Below are 16,858 nucleotides of genomic sequence, written 5' to 3' on the forward strand. Positions count from 1 at the left end.
TTTTTTTTTTCCCTCAGTTATGTAAAAATTCATATTTTATACCATCACTTGTCCCAGGGAGCCTTTAAGGCTTTGCTTTCCTCCTCTCAGCAAGCCCTGGCCTTGCAACTCCACAGCGGCTCTCATCGACTCCTCCATTAAACTCTGATAATTCAATATAAAGGATTTTAGAGAACAATTAGAGGCAGTGAGGACAGGTTGGGCATGAGCTTGCTTCAGACTTCTCGGCAAGCCCTTCTCCAAGCTCCAGGGAGTGGGCTGCCTGCTCTCAGCTGTCCAAGATGAGCCAGGGTGAACAGGGGACCCATAGGTGTCCCTGTGGAGACAGGGCATTGTGTGGCCCTCCGTGAACTGCCTCAATGTCTTCTTCCATCAAAAAAGGATACCTCATTGTGAGGCTCAAATGAGCGAAGGTGAGCCTCTGCTGCCTGACCTCAGGCTGACGGAGGCTTCAAATTCCTGCTCTGCCACTAGCTGGGTAGCATGTCCAGTCTCAGTTTCCTCATCCATAAAATGGGGATGTTGGTAGCACTTAATTCACAGGTTCTTGGAAGTGCTAGTGAAGTCAGCTATTAGCTCTCTAGGCTCAATGCATTCCCCTCTCACCAACGAAGTTGCTCAGTCGTGTCTGGCTCTTTGCGATCCCATGGACTGTAGCCTACCAGGCTCCTCCTCCATCCATGGAATTCTCCAGGCAAGAGTACTGGAGTGGTTTGCCATTTCTTTCTCCAGGGGATCTTCCCGACCCAGGGATCAAACCCAGGTCTCCTGCATTGCAGGCAGACGCTTTACGTCTGAGCCACAAGGGAAGCCCGCATTCCCCTCTAGCTTCCAGGAAAAACTGTGAGCCTCCATGGAGACGCCTCACCCCCAGGCTGTTTATCTCTTAGGTATCCCTGACCTCTCCTGGGAAAATCTCTTTCATGGGGGCTGTTTAGTCATTTAGAGCTTCCCAGAGTCATTCACATTTTAAAGAAACCACTGGGATATAATTCTTTCAAAGCCAGGAAAACTTTGAAAATAGTTAGTAAACTCTGCCCAGTGTTCTTTACCTGGTGTCTGTGGGTGGGCGCCATGGGGTGAGAGGTCCTGAAACCCCTGAGATTGTTAGGAAATCTTTTGGTGCAGGAGGTAAGGTCCATGGCGTTCATTAGCTTCGCAACTTTGGGGAAGAAAAATCAAAATCTTGGAGTCAAAGTCTCTCTGAAGGCCGGTCCAATGTAAATGGTAGAATTTCAGGCATTAACCAGGAAAGCAAATGTTGACTGAGGCCTTGCAGGTACCACCCCAGACGGACAACAGACCCTACTACTGCTGGTGCTAACCAGGTTTTCATGGTTGGCAAGACCAACATCAGATTTCCTTAGTGCCTGCAGGGTGTGTCTCGGAGGACGTTCAGTTCCTGGGTGTCTTGGCAACTGGTCAGTCTGGAGGCTAAAGATTAACTCCCCAGGCAGTCCTGCCCCTTTCATCTTCTGGCAAAGGGGTGGTGATAATGGCACTCAAACTGGGAGGGGCACCTCTCCCCTGGCCTCTGCCAAGAGGAGCCCAACCCCCTAGCCCACTGGGGAGGAACCCCAGGGAAGATGGAATTGCTGGGAACTGCAGCTGGATCAGGTTCCCCATTGAGTGGGAAGAGAAGCCTCCATACCAGCTCTTCCTGGGTCTCCTGACACCTCTGCTGGGCTGCCTGCTGGCAGGCAGGGGGAAAAAACTGGATATCCCACTTCAGTCTTCTGTTAAAATGTGGTAACTGATAGGGGTGCCACCCCTTCCAGCTCAGTCTACAAAAAAACATTTTTATTTCAAACACAAGGAAAATAGTATAATGCACGTCAGCATATAGTATAATAAAACACCATGTATCCATCATCCAGCTCCAAAAGTCATTTTTTTTTGCAATTTATATAATTTTATAACATGTGAACATTGTATTAAACCTTGTTTCATAATTTCATCCTTGAGTTTAAAAAGAAAATTAAAAGACTATTTCTTATGGGAATTTGCTGTATGACTCAGGGAACTCAAACCAGGGCTCTGTGACAACCAAGAGGGGTGGAATGGGAAGGAAGGTGGGAGGGAGGTTCAAGAGGGATGGACATATGTATACCTATGGCTGATTCATGTTGATGCTTGGCAGAAACCAAGGCAGTTCTGTAAAGCAATTATTCGTCAGTTAAAAAAAAGAAATACATTTAAAATTGAAAAAAAATTAAGACTGTTTTTTAAAAAGTAGTTTTCAGTTCACAGCAAATTTGAGTAGAAGATACAGAGATTTCCCAAATACCTCCTCCCCACATGCATAGCCTCCCCATCAACAACCCCTACAATAACAGTGCATTCATTAAAACTGATGTGTGTGTGAAAGTCACTCAGTCATGTCCGACTCTTTGTGACCCCATGGACTGTAGAGTCCATGGGATTCTCCAGGCCAGAATACCGGAGTGGGTAGCCTTTCCCTTCTCCAGGGAATCTCCCCAACTCAAGGATCAAACCCAGGTCTCCTGCATTGCAGGGGGATTCTTCACCAGATGATGAACTGCCCTAAAAATCCACTGTGCCCTGCCTGCCTGCTCATCCCTCCCTCCTCCCAACTCCGGTCAACTACTGATCTTTTTACAGTCTCCAAAGTTTTGCATTTTCCAGAATGTCATGTAGTGGGAATCACAAAGTATAAAAACCTTCACACTGGCTTCTTTTACTGAGTGATATGTATTCAAGGTTGTTCCATGGCTTTTCCTGGCTTGATAGCAAATTTATTTTTTTAGCACTGAAACAAGCAGGTTTTAGAAAAGGCAGAGGCACCAGAGATCAAATCGCCAACATCCGCTGGATCATGGAGAAAGCAAGAGAGTTCCAGAAAAACATCTATTTCTGCTTCATTGACTATGCCAAAGCCTTTGACTGTGTGGATCACAATAAACTGTGGAATATTCTGAAAGAGATGGGAATACCAGACCACCTGACCTGCCTCTTGAGAAACCTGTATGCAGGTCAGGAAGCAACAGTTAGAACTGGACATGGAACAACAGACTGGTTCCAAATAGGAAAGGGAGTGCGTCAAGGCTGTATATTGTCACCCTGTTTATTTAACTTATATGCAGAGTACATCATGAGGAACGCTGGGCTGGAAGAAGCACAAGCTGGAATCAAGATTGCCAGGAGAAATATCAATAACCTCAGATATGTAGATGACACCATCCTTATGGCAGAAAGTGAAGAAGAACTCAAGAGTCTCTTGATGAAAGTGAAAGAGGAGAGTGAAAAGGTTGGCTTGAAGTTCAACATTCAGAAAACGAAGATCATGGCATCTGGTCCCATCACTTCATGGGAAATAGATGGGGAAACAGTGGAAACAGTGTCAGACTTTATTTTTTTGGGCTCCAAAATGACTGCAGATGCTGATTGCAGCCAGGAAATTAAAAGACACTTACTCCTTGGAAGGAAAGTTATGACCAACCTAGATAGCATATTAAAAAGCAGAGACATTACTTTGCCAACCAAGGTCCGTCTAGTCAAGGCTATGGTTTTACCCGTGGTCATGTATGGATGTGAGAGTTGGACTGTGAAGAAAGCTGATCGCCGAAGAATTGATGCTTTTGAACTGTGGTGCTGGAGAAGACTCTTGAGAGTCCCTTGGACTGCAAGGAGATCCAACCAGTCCATTCTAAAGGAGATCAATCCTGGGTGTTCATTGGAAGGACTGATGCTAAAGCTGAAACTGCAATACTTTGGCCACCTCATGTGACGAGTTGACTCACTGGAAAAGAGTCTGATGCTGGGAGGGATTGGGGGTGGGAGGAGACGGGGACAACAGAGAATGAGATGGCTGGATGGCATCACCGACTCGATGGACATGAGTTTGAGTGAACTCTGGGAGTTGGTGATGGACAGGGAGGCCTGGCGTGCTGTGATTCATGGGGTCGCAGAGAGTCGGACACAACTGAGCGACTGAACTGAACGGAACTGAATATTCTATTGTCATGATGTACCATGATTTTCTTATCCATTCACTTACTGAAGGGGATCTTGCTTGCTTCCAAGTTTTGGCAATTATGAATAAAGCTGCTATAGACATCTATGTGCAGTTTTCTGTGTGGACGTAAGTTTTCAACTCCTTTGGGTAAATACCAAGGAGCATGGCTGCTGGTTATATGGTAAATATTTGTTCAGTTTTGAAAAAAAAAAAAATGGCCACACTGGCTTCCAAAGTGGCTGCATCATTTTGTATTCCCACTGGCAGTGAATGAGAGTTCCCACTGTGCCACATCCTCACCAGCACTTGGCGGTGTTAGTATTCCAGACATTTTGGGCATTCCAATAGGTATGTACCCCTGCATTTTTATTTTTGCAGAATATTTTAAAGCAAATCCCAGAAAACATAATTTCCCCCATAAATATTTCAGTCTTCATCTCTGAGAACATGACCATCATCTAATTAAGTTGTAATGCCTGATAAAATTCCCAATAATTCCTCAAAATTGTCCAAAGGCTAAAAAATATTTTTTTTAACAACTTAAGAAAATATATTTATTTACTTATTTGGCTACACCAGGTCTTAGTTGGGGCACTCAAGACCTTTATTTGTGGCACAGTTGTTTAGTTGTTAAGGCGTGTCCAACTCTTTTGTGACCCTGTGGGCTATACCACGCCAGGCTCCTCTGTCCATAGCATTTCCCAGGCAAGAATACTTGAGTGGGTTGCCATTTCCTTCTCCAGGGGAGCTTTCCAACCCAAGGATCGAACTAATGTCTCCTGCCTTGCAGGTGAATTTTTTACCACTGAGCCACCAAGGAGTTCAGTTCAATCGCTCAGTCATGTCCAACTCTTTGCAACCCCATGGACTGCAGCACACCAGGCCTCCCTGTCCATCACCAACTCCCGGAGCTCACTCAATCTCATGTCCATTGAGTCAGTGATGCCATCCAACCATCTCATCCACTGTCATACCCTACTCATCCCACCTTCAATCTTTCCCAGCATCAGGGTCTTTTCCAAAGAGTCAGTTCTTTGCATCAGGTGGCCAAAATATTGGAGTTTCAGTTTCAGCATCAGTCCTTCCAATGAATATTCAGGACTGATTTCCTTTAGGAAGGACTGGTTAGATCTCTTTGCAGTCCAAGAGACTCTCAAGAGTCTTCTCCAACACCACAGTTCAAAAGCATCAATTTTTTCAGCCACCAGGGAAGCCCCATGCAAACTCTTAATTGCAGCAGGTGGGATCTAGTCCCCTGACCCGAGATCAAACTCCAGGTGCCCTGCATTGGGAGCATGGAGTCTTAGCCACCGGACCACTAGGGAAGTCCCTACAATATTTTTGTATCAGAATTCAAGCAAGAGTCACACTTTACATTGGGCTGTATGTCCCTTGCAACTCTTTATCTTTGTGAAAGTCTCCCCATCCTTTTTGTCCAGCTTTTTTGAAGTATAATTGACTGTATGTATTTCAGTAAACAATTTGATGTTTTGGCATATACAAATACTCTGAAACCATAAACACAATCAAGAAATGAAGAGATTCTTTTTTGTTTGTTTGCTTCTGTTCTGATGTAATTCCAGATTATTCTTTGTTTGCTTGTTTCTGTTTTGATGTAATTCCAGATTTACAGAGTTTGTTTGTTTTTAAAAGTGGCATTTATTTTTTAAGATACCAGGTCATTTGTCCTGTTAGAGGTCTTGCATTTTTATATTTGGCTGAATGCATCCTCATGATATCCCTCTCTCCCATATGTCATTGAAACTGGTACTCATATCTAGAGCTTTAAGTCAGATTCAATTTTTTTTAGGCAAAAATATTTCATAACTGGTATGGAGTCCTCCCTACAGCCTCATATCAAGAAGCAAGAAATTGGCTGACTCACTTTTAGGATACCGAGATTCAGCTGCTGTCAGCTGATCCTTCTGTTATCACATCCTCCATCAGCCTTTCACCTTATGGTTTTAGCACCATGGAGGATGGCTGCCCACATCTATTATACCATTAGGGAAAACAACAAACATTTATTAAGGACTCCCATGTGCCAACTAGTCTGCTCAACAGTGAGGGCACAGATATAAACAAAATATGATTCCCGCCCTTAGGAAACTCAAAAGGTGAGAGATGCAGACAGGTGAACATTCATTCACTTATTTATTCAATATTATTTGAATGCTAACTAGTTACCAGTATCGTGCTAAATGCCAGTAATTATAATACAGTGTGTAAGAAAAGTGACAGCTACCATTCTTCAGAACTCACGATATTCTAAGTAGTATCAGTCAACATACAGCGCGTTGGGGGCTCTCACTACACCCATTTTATGCATTTGGAAGTAGAAGCTCAAGAAATAAAGAGGTCTGCCCAAGGTGACATGTTAACTGACAGAGCTGGAATTTGATGGGTTCAAAGCCTTTTCATCTCCATGCTGTACTACTGAGATCAGGGCAGCCTTTTATTTCCAGGTGCTATTTGAAATAAGAGGTAAACCTTGCTTAATATAGCAAGAAATGGCCTGTCAAATTGACCTGACATTTCAGACTCCCGGGTGGCAAATACTGTTTTTTTGGACTTCCCTGGTGGCTCAGATAGTCAAGAATCTGCCTGCAATGTAGAAGACTGGGGTTTGATCCCTGAGTCAGGAATCTGGAGAAGGGCATGGCAACCCACTCTAGTATTCTTGCCTGGAGAATTCCATGGACACAGGATCCTGGCAGGCTACAGTCCTTGGGGTCACAAAGAGACAGACATGACTGAGCAACTAACAGTTTCACTTTTACTGGTTTTTTAGCCAGGGTGGAGCTTCCAGTACATGAGGGGCCGGGTAGGGGTAATAATGAGAGCTGGGTCCTGGATCGAACCATATGGTCCTCCAACTTGCCCACAGAGCAAAAGGTATTCTCCCCATTTTGCAGTGGAGGCAACTGATGTTCAGAAAGATGAACAGTGAGGTCATGGCAGAAGCAGGCCTCAGTTGGGTGCTCTGGCTCCAAGACCAGTAAGGCAAAATGTTTCCCAGGACAGATGTTAGTGCCTCTCTGCCTGGGTCTGAATCCTGCTCTTCCCTCTGCTGGCTCTAAACCTTTGAATGAGTTACTTAAAACACTTTGGACCTCAATTTCCTTATCTGCATAAATGGGAATACTATCAATAGTAGCACCTGGCTTGTTGGGTGGCTGTGGGAATTGGGTGAAATAACCTAGGTAAAGGTGGAAGGCAGGAAGTTCTAAGTAAACATTAACTATTATTATTTCCACATTCACGAACCTCAAGGGCGGGGTTTTCACTGGGTGGAATCCCTGAATCCCTGAGTACATGAGCAGCAGGATCGCTTGGTTCACTGAGAGAGGGGGAGCCCACAGCTTCGGGGTTCCATAGCTGGCTGGGTGCCCCCTCTTGGCACAAATACCTCTGTAGCTGGTCTCTCAAGATAAGGTGCTACAATAAAGAAATAAAATAAAAAGATAAGGTGCTACAGAAGAGCTAGAGAATACAGAACCTCAAAATAACGCTCCACAGACCTGTGGCTCCTGCCTCCCACCTTCAAGCACAGAAGGCCCCATCCCTCCTCTCCAAGCCAGGGACCTGTCCATGTGGAGAGAGAGCTCTTTCTAGTCTCACATTCCAGGTGGACAAGGTCAACCCTCTCCAGGACCAGCAGCCAGAAAAATCGCTCTGTGCCACATTCGGCCTGGCCTAACCTTAACCAGTCAATCTTAAAGGAAATCAACCCTGAATATTCTTTGGAAGAACTGATGCTGAAGCTGAAGCTCCAATACTTTGGCCACCTGATGCAAACAGGTGACTCACTGGAAAAGACCCTGATGCCAGGAAAGACTGGGGGCATAAGAAGAAGGGGGAGACAGACGATGAGGTGACTGGATGGCATCACCAATTCAATGGACATGAACTTGGGCAAACTCCGGGAAATGGTGAGGGACAGGGAAGTCTGGTGTGCTGTAGTCCATGGGGTAGAGAACAGTCCATCATGATTTGGCAATTGAACAATAACCCTAATCCTAACCCAAAAGTTTATTCGGGTTTTTTTGTAAGATGTTATAGAAAAGCCTGAATGAACTTTTTTTGGCCAACCTAATACCAAACTCCAGGAGGCAGCTAGAGCACAGTGTAGGAAACTGACCTTGAAGCAAAATCTCTTTCCTTCCCCAAGTCTTGGTTTCTTGTCTGTAAAATGACTCAGTTGGCTTGACAGGAAGGATCCTTTAGTTTTCTTCTGCCTCTAAAAACTGTGATTTTTGAGCTTTTTGAGACTGAGTCAGCGAGCACTGTATGTGTGTGTGTCTAGTATACACATGTGTGCTCACCTACTCGTGGGTTCATGAAAGCGGTGCATCTTGGTTGTCCCGGGCCCAGGAGGTCTCAGCGAGAGTACAAGTCTTGCAGGAAGGGAAGGTGAAACTGACCAGACAGGAGTCAGACTGTGGCAGTTGGAGAGACGGCTTCCTGCAGGAGTGGAGCAATAAAACCTGGGCAAAGAGCAAGGTTTTCACCGGAAGTCTAGAGAAAACTCCAGAGTTCAGACTGAGGGTCCATAATTTTCTAGAAAGACTCTCCAACATTTTAGAGCACAGTCATTCATTTTCTCATTAATCCATCCTTCTATTCAGTAAACACTTAGCATGTTGCCTAGTGCTTTGCTGGTGAGGGAGGTGCCTCCCCATCCTTAGAGTTTTCAGTCTGCTGGAATAAGACAAGGGAACGAGGTATTTATGATCCAAGGCAATAAGCAAGGATGACATTAATATTTAACAACTGGTAGAACCAGGCCAATCAAAAATGAATACCAGTCAACACATCAACACACCAACATGAGGTCCTCAGTCCTCCTGCTGTGCCAGGCTTTACCCTTTCAGTTGCTGGGTGGTGGGGAGGCGTGGGGGCGTGGGAGGGGCTGGGGTTTGGGGGCCACTTGAGGGACTCAGGGAAGCAGCTGATTACCAACTGATGTGGAAAAATTTCCATACTGTATTTTAACCATTAGAATAGCCATATCAGTGATCCTGCTTGGAGGATAGCCCTGGTGATAATGAGTCAAGATTAACAAGGCCCATGATGAGAAGGCACAGGGGCTCAGGGGGAAAGCTCTGTTGGGGGAGTGACATTTAAGTTGAATTAGCCAGAGTATGCCTGCCTGGGCAAAAGGAGGAGGGCTCAGCATTTTCAGGTGGTTCAGTTTTGCTGGAGGAGAAAGAGGCAGAGATTAGACCCAGCAGGCAGGTAAGGAGAGTGTGTGTTGTAGGGTTCGGGGTAGGGGCCGTGTTAGTCACGCTCAGTGGCTTGGACTGCGTCTCCAGAGCAATCAATGGTGAGCCATTGAAGGATTTTAATTAGGATCAGGGGAGTCACCCCATCCAGTTTGCAAATCCCCCAGGCAACACCAAGAAACCCATTTTTCCAAAGACATGAACCAAGGCTCAGGGAGGTTAAAATACCTATCAGATTACAAGTCGCAGGTTGGATATAGCATAAATAGAACTGCTCACTTTTGGCTCCCCTTTTCTATTATTCGAATACCACGTGTATCAGGCTGCCCCTTTTGTATGGAGCTTTAGAGTCTACAAAGCAGACTAAAGAAACTCCAGAAACATATGTGCCTAAGTAAAAAAAGAAAATTTGAGGGCTCACATACTAAAAAGCACATGATGGGTGGACTTCAGGCTTGGATAGCTCCAGGTGGTCAAACTATGTCATTATAGATCTGTCTTCCTCAGTCTTTGCTTTCCTCTATGCTGATTTTCTTCTTAGATTCTTCTATCAAGGCAGAAACAGGCTGCTAACCCACCAGTTTAGCAATCCTAGCTCTTGCCTAGAAAATCCCATGGATGGAGGAGCCTGGTAGGCTGCAGTCCGTGGGGTCACTAAGAGTCAGACACGACTGAGCAACTTCACTTTCACTTTTCACTTTCACACATTGGAGAAGGAAATGGCAACCCATTCCAGTGTTCTTGCCTGGAGAATCCCAGGGACGGGGGAGCCTAGTGGGCTTCCGTCTATGGGGTCACACACAGTCGGACACGACTGAAGTGACTTAGCAGCAGCAGCAGCAGCAGCCACTAAGTACCATACTTTTCCAATAGGTACAGCAAAAGTCTCAGGTTTCACTTTTATGCCCTGACTAGGCTTATGTGAAGACAGGAACCAAGCCTGTGGCCAGAAAGATAGCTAGGTGGTTCTGATTGGCTAAGACCAGGTCATGTGTCTAGCCCTGGCATGATGCAAGAGGAATCAGCCTTCTAGGGCCACATGGACTAATAGCAGGGGAGGTGTGGTCCCCTAAAGAAAAATGATGGTGTTGTCACCTAGAGAAGAGTGAACAGATACTAGGCACATAGAAACTAACATTTAAGCTATAGCCTGATCCTTCAGCATTAGGAGGAGGCTGCTCACCTGGGGGAGGGTGGTCTTCTCTGACCAAGGAACTCAAAAAGGTGGGGGGCATGGTCTGCCTGTTGCCTGCTCCCTGGGGCAGGAACCCTGCCCCTCTGCAGAGCTCCACCTTTCTAGAGCCAGCCAGGGAGCTCCAGTCCAGCTTGGAGCCCCCAAAACCACTTCCCTTCTTCTTAATTCCAAGTTTTGGCCTGTGCCTGCTGGGGCTGGGGTTGGAGGCTGGGTTCCCTGCAGACGTTCCTCTTGGTAGACAGAACTTAGTCATGATGTGACCGAAAATTTTTAAAAAGTTTAAAAATAAAATTTAAAAAGCCAAGAGCACAAAGATAGATGCTGAGACTGTTTGTAGTAAGGTCTCCCCCGTTGTAAGCCTCTCCTTCCCCGACTCTGTCCCTGGTGAGACTTGTTGCTGGGCTGTGGTTTACACTGCAGAACCCCGCCAAAAGCAGAACTGGGTAGTGCTTAAGAACACAGACTCTGGAGACAGGCTGTTTGGCCTCAGATCTGAGCTTTGCCATTTAATAGTTATGTGCAAGTTATTGACCCCATGCCTCAGTTTCCCCACCTATTAAATGGGTTTGCTGGTGCTGACAGTAGAACCTCACATGTAGGGTTGTCTAGGAATCAAGTGAGCTAGTACCTGTTCAGACCAGTGTCAGAATAAGCAATATTGCACAGAATAAGCAATATATATAAAGGGTGGCTATTATGTGCCACATCAGCTGCTTTGAATTCCTTTTAGGAGACCGAGGCCCCTGGAGGACAGGGCCTGGTCTGGCTTGTTTGTCATGATATTCCTGGTGTTCACTGTGGAGCCTGATCAAAGCAGGCCAAGGTAAATAACTACTGAATGAATGAATGAATGATCGGCTAGTGCCATGGGAGCAAAGACTACCAGAATCTAGTCTGGCTGTGTGACCTTGGGTGGTTAGCTTCCCCTCCTGAGCCTCAGTCTCAACCTGAGACTGAGATTAAAAACAGATTAAAACAGATCAGATTAGCCAGTGTTACTCAGACTTTTCCAACCAGAGCCCCCATTTATATTGTGCTGGGACATACACACACTGAAATTGAAATTTTCACAAGATACCACTCACTTTCCTGTGTGCAATATACTCTGATATATTCTATTTTCTTCTGTTTTATTCTATTTTACCCTTTTTCATTTTTTAAAAAATGCAATCCTGACCCAACGAATAGATTTGAAGTCTCACTAACTTCTGGAGACCTACAGTTGAAAAACTGAACTGGATAAAAGCACAGTCTTTTCTGACTTGGACACTGATGATGTTATAAATCTCACCTAAGAAACATCATTTGATGTTGTGTGATGGATAAGAGCTTGGGCCCTGGCAGGAGAAGGCTGGGTTCAAGTCCAGGGATACTGACCTGTGCTGATCTTGGTAATCTCTAGGTGCCTAGGTTTCCTTCTTAATAAAATGGAGGTAAAAATGACTCTTTCCTCTTAGGAATGGTGTGAGAGTTAAGTGAATTGATACCTGCAAAACACTAAATACTTCTAAATGCTCCATGAAGAACTTTTTAAAAACATTTTTGTTATTTGAAAAGAACATCTGTAACACTTTGTGGGTAGCCTTCAGAGAATCAGACCTCAGGAGATATTTGTGCATTTTTTGGAGGTTATCAGAGCATTCTTCCCCCTCTCCGGGGAAAAAGACAACTGAGTTTTCAGGAGGGGAAGGTACTTGCTCAAGATCACCAGCAAGTCAGAGACAGAGCTTCAGGCATCAGGCCTCAAACTTTAAGGAGGTTCTACAAACTGTTGATGCCAGGGAAAGCAAGGGAAATCCCCTTTTCTCACTGCTCAGAATCCACAGATCTCAAGCCTTCTTTCTTTTTCTTTGCATAAACCTTTTCCCTCTGTTTTTAGTTCACTGATTTCTAAGATGTCAGTGTTCACTCTTGCCATCTACTGCTTGACCACATCCAATTTATTTGATTCATGGACCTAACATCCCAGGTTCCTATGCAATATTGCTCTTGACAGCATCAGACTTCACTTTCACCACCAGACACATCCACAACTGAGTGCCATTTCCACTTTGGCCCAGCCACTTCATTTTTCTGGAGCTGTCAGTAATTATTATCCTCTGCTCTACCTCGGCAGCATATCAGACACCTTCTAACCTGGGTAGCTCAGCTTCTGGTGTCATACCCTTTTGCCTTTTCATACTGTTCATGGGATTCTCATGGCAAGAAAACTGGAATGGTTTGGCATCCCCTCCTCCAGTAGACCACATTTTGTCAGAACTCTTCACCATGACCCATCTGTCTTGGGTGGCCCTGCAAGGCGTGGCTCATAGCTTTTGAGTTACACAAGCCCCATTCGCCACAATGAAGCTGTGATCCAGCCTTGTAGAAGGGCACCTATCTTTGAACACTGAAGTATGTTCTACATATAGTAAAATTCACTCCTCCTGGTGTGAAATTTCGTGATTTTTGATAAACATATACAGTTATTTATCGACCCCCCCAACTCAAGATATAGGACAGCTTCTATCATGCCAAAAACTCCCCTGTGCCCTTTGTGGACAATCTCTCTGTCCACCTCTAGTCCCTCCAGCCACTGAGCTCTTTTCTGTCTCGACAGTTCTGCCTTTTCCAGAAATACTTTTGAGATGCATCTATGTTGTACATATATACATTTTTGCTTAGCAGTATTCCACTGTATGGTTACCACAAATTGTTTATCCATTTACCAGTTAATGGGCATTTGGGCTATTTCCAGTTATGGGTTATTATGAATAAAACTGCTGGGAATATTCAGATGTCTTTATGTGGACACATGTTTTTATTTTTCTTGGGTAAATATCTATGAATAGAATCACCAAATCAGATGGTTACCATATGTTTAACTTTCCAAGAAATCGCCAAACTGTTTTCTCCAAAGTGACTATGCCATACTGTAATGCCGTCAGCAGTGCATTAGAGGTCCAGTTGCTCCACGCAGGCCCCACACCTGGGTGGGCACTCTTAAGTTTTAGCCGTGTAGTGATATCTTATTGTGGTTTTAATTTGTATTTACTCAATGACTGATATGGAGCACCACACATCTTCCTTATTTCTTTACAAAAATTATACAACTAGTAAATAGCCTCAGTAGAAAAAATTAATGTAAAGACAAGCAAAAATAAGAAAAATTAAAGATCATCTGTTACCCTAGAGTTAATCATAGCTGACATTTTGAGCTATATCCAACCTCTGTCTCTTCAGACAAACATATAAATTGCATTTTACTTATTTATCTGAGAACATAACACATATACCTGATACAAAGTTTCAAAGGAATGAAAGGGTAAATATTGAGAAATAAGCCTCCCCTTCATTCTATTGCCGAAGTTAGAAAGCCCAACTAGACGTGGGGTATCAGAGAACAGGTCTTAACTGCGTCCCTTTGATGTGCTGGTGAGAATGTACTTGTCAAGTCCACTAAAACTGAACACGCACAAGCCCCACACCACAGAGCACCCAGTCCTCAGCCTTTAACCAGAGAAAACAGCAGCGATCTGTGCAGCAGGATACTCATACAAGAATATTCAAAGATGCATCGTTCATCATAGCAAAAATCTGGAGAAATCCAGATGTCCATTGACAGGATAATGGATTTTCAAAATGCAGTGGTGAAAGTCGCACAGTCATGTTCGACTCTTTGCAAACCCATGGACTATAGAGTCCATGGAATTTTCTAGGTCAGCATACTGGAGTGGGTAGCCTTTCCCTTCTCTAGGGGACCTTCCCAACCCAGGGATCCAACCCAGGTCTCCCGCATTGCAGGCAGATTCTTTAAAAGCTGAGCCACAAGGGAAGCCCAAGAATACTGGAGTGGGTAGCCTATCCCTTCTCCAGTGGATCTTCCTGACCCAGGAATTGAATCTGGGTCTCCTGTATTGCAGGTGGATTCTTTACCAACTGAGATATCAGGGAAGGCCCTCAAAATGCAATACATTCATAAAATGGATGGATACAGAGCAATGAAAAAAACGGACTGCAGCTACACAAAACAGCATGAATGAATCTTTCTAGTATGATGTTGAGTGGAAAGACTAGCTCCAAAAGATTCCATACAGCATGATATTCTTCTTATAAAGATTAGAAACAACTCCAAGTACACAATATATTATTCAGATCATAAGTACACATGTATCAACTATACAGAGGGAGCAAGCAAAGAAAAGTACAAACATCAGAAGATTGGGTTACCTTTTGGGGGATGTAGAGACCTTGGGACAGAGAAGGATCCATGTATACTGTCCTTCTATCCCCTGGGTTGGGTGGAGAGTTAAAAATAAATGATCAAAAAATAAAATAAATGATCAATGAATCAATAGGCCTCTCTAATGGTAAAATCATTAAGAATCCGCCTGCCAATGCAAGGGACATGGGTTCAATCCCTGGTCGGGAAAGATCTCACATGCTGTGGAGCAACTAAGCCCATGCACCGCAACTACTGAAGTGTATGTACCTAGAGCTTGTGCTCCACAATGAAGGGTAGCCCCTGTGCTCGCCACAACTAGAGAAAGCCCAAGTACAGCAATGAAGATTCAGCACAGCCATAAATAAATAAAAAAAATTTAAAAACGTAATCAATTAATCAAATTGAAAACTGGGCAGGCACAGACCAATGATACAAATATATCATGAATCCAGGATTATGATTCATCTAATTTTGAGCATATGAGGTGTGTTAAAAATTAAAAAGGAATTCTTCCTCTCTGGGCCCCAGCCACTCCATTCCCCTCCCTAAAGACAAATACTGTTACCACTGTCTTGTGTTTCCCTCAGAAATAAACAACCTTTCTCTACCTATGCTATAGAGTAACTGTGTTTTTACTCAACAGCAGTTCATGGACAACCTACCACATCAATAAACATAGATTTCTAATAGCATTTTAATGGCTGCATAATTTTCCACTACTTAAGATGCCTATATTTTATTAAACTAATTCCCTTTTTGACAGACCTAGGTTTTCCGCGCCCCCTCCTCGCAATGTTTATTCTCATAAACAGTGTTATGGGGAACTCCTTTATATACATGACTTTGATGAATTGTATAGAGAGGTCTTTAGGGTAAGTTTCTCCAAGTGGAGTTACTGGGTCAAAAATGATGTGCATATTTCAGGATTTTGAGCCATATATTGTGCCCACCAGCAAGGAGAGAGGTCTGGCAGCTGGCCTGGTGCTGTGAGGTCTTTTGTTACTGAAGCTACCCCAGAGGTTATTCAACAGCAAAGCCCTGTTAACCATTCCCAGGACCTCCCTGTGGGGCAGCAGGAAATGGGGCGGCTCCCTGGACAGAGGAGAACAATGAGTCTTTATTAAAATGCAATTCACCGAGAATGATTTATTAGCACAGATCTTACCCTTGCATTTGGGCAACTCTCTGGGACTGGTGTGGGACTGTCTCCTGAGGGAAGATGAGCAGGAGCCCAGGGTGTGCCCGGCTCCTTAGTGCCATACCCCGCTTCTGGTCACTAAATTATACAATTAATAATGTGCCATGGGGAGAAGTTTGCATGAGAGTCAGATGGCCTGGGTTAAAACCTTTGTTCCTCTGCTTCCTAGCTGTGACTCTGGGCAAGTTTACAATCTCTCTAGTTTAAGTTTGCCCTCCCCTAAAATTGGGGCTAATGCTACCTAGCTCACGTCTGTTTTGACACATAAATGAGCTTATATACATAAAATATTCAAAACACACTTGGTTGGACTTCCCTGGTGGTCCAGTGGTAAAGAATCTGCCTTCCAATGCAGGTGACATGGGTTCGATCCCTGGTCCAGGATGATCCCACAAGCTGCAGAGCAACTAAGCCTGTGTACCACAACTACTGAGTTAGTGCTCAAGAGCCTGCACAGCACAGCTAGAGAAGCCTGGACACTGCAATGATAAGCCTTTGTACCACAGTTAGAGAAAGCCCTTGTGCCCCAACAAAGACCCAGCGCAGCCAGAAAAAAAACAAACAAACAAAAGCGAACACTTGGTGTGGAAAGTGCTCTATAATTATGAACTACCCCTAGGTACCTGCCCTTGGCTAGACTCACACCCCCTCCCCTCAAGGCATCCTCAGACTGGTGGGGGAGACGGAAGCTTTTACAATTCAGGGTGATGAGTACATTAAGGTAGATGCCAAACCTGGAAGACTTCCTGGAAGAAGTGTCATTAGGGCAATAACCAAGTCATTTGTAGGCTAAAGGAGAGGCAAAGTAGCTTTGAGAGACGAGGGACCAGCCAGGAATCGGAAAGATGGGATTCAGAGAAGGTCTTGGATTTTAAGTCAGCAATTTCTCAGCATCAGCCTGGTCCCAGGTATTGCATTCACTGCCAGGGGTGAGTGCGGGCTGGAGATGATCAGGCAGAGACCCTCAGTAAGCTTACTCTCTAATTGGAGAGTGGAACATGAAGCCTAGTACAAGCGCAGGACTCTGATGAAATCTACTAGAGGAAGGAACACAGTGTCA

Source organism: Moschus berezovskii, chromosome 22 (genome assembly GCF_049115385.1).
Source record: "Moschus berezovskii isolate FMDL1 chromosome 22, NW_MosBer_1.0, whole genome shotgun sequence".
Classification (NCBI taxonomy): Eukaryota; Metazoa; Chordata; class Mammalia; order Artiodactyla; family Moschidae; genus Moschus; species Moschus berezovskii.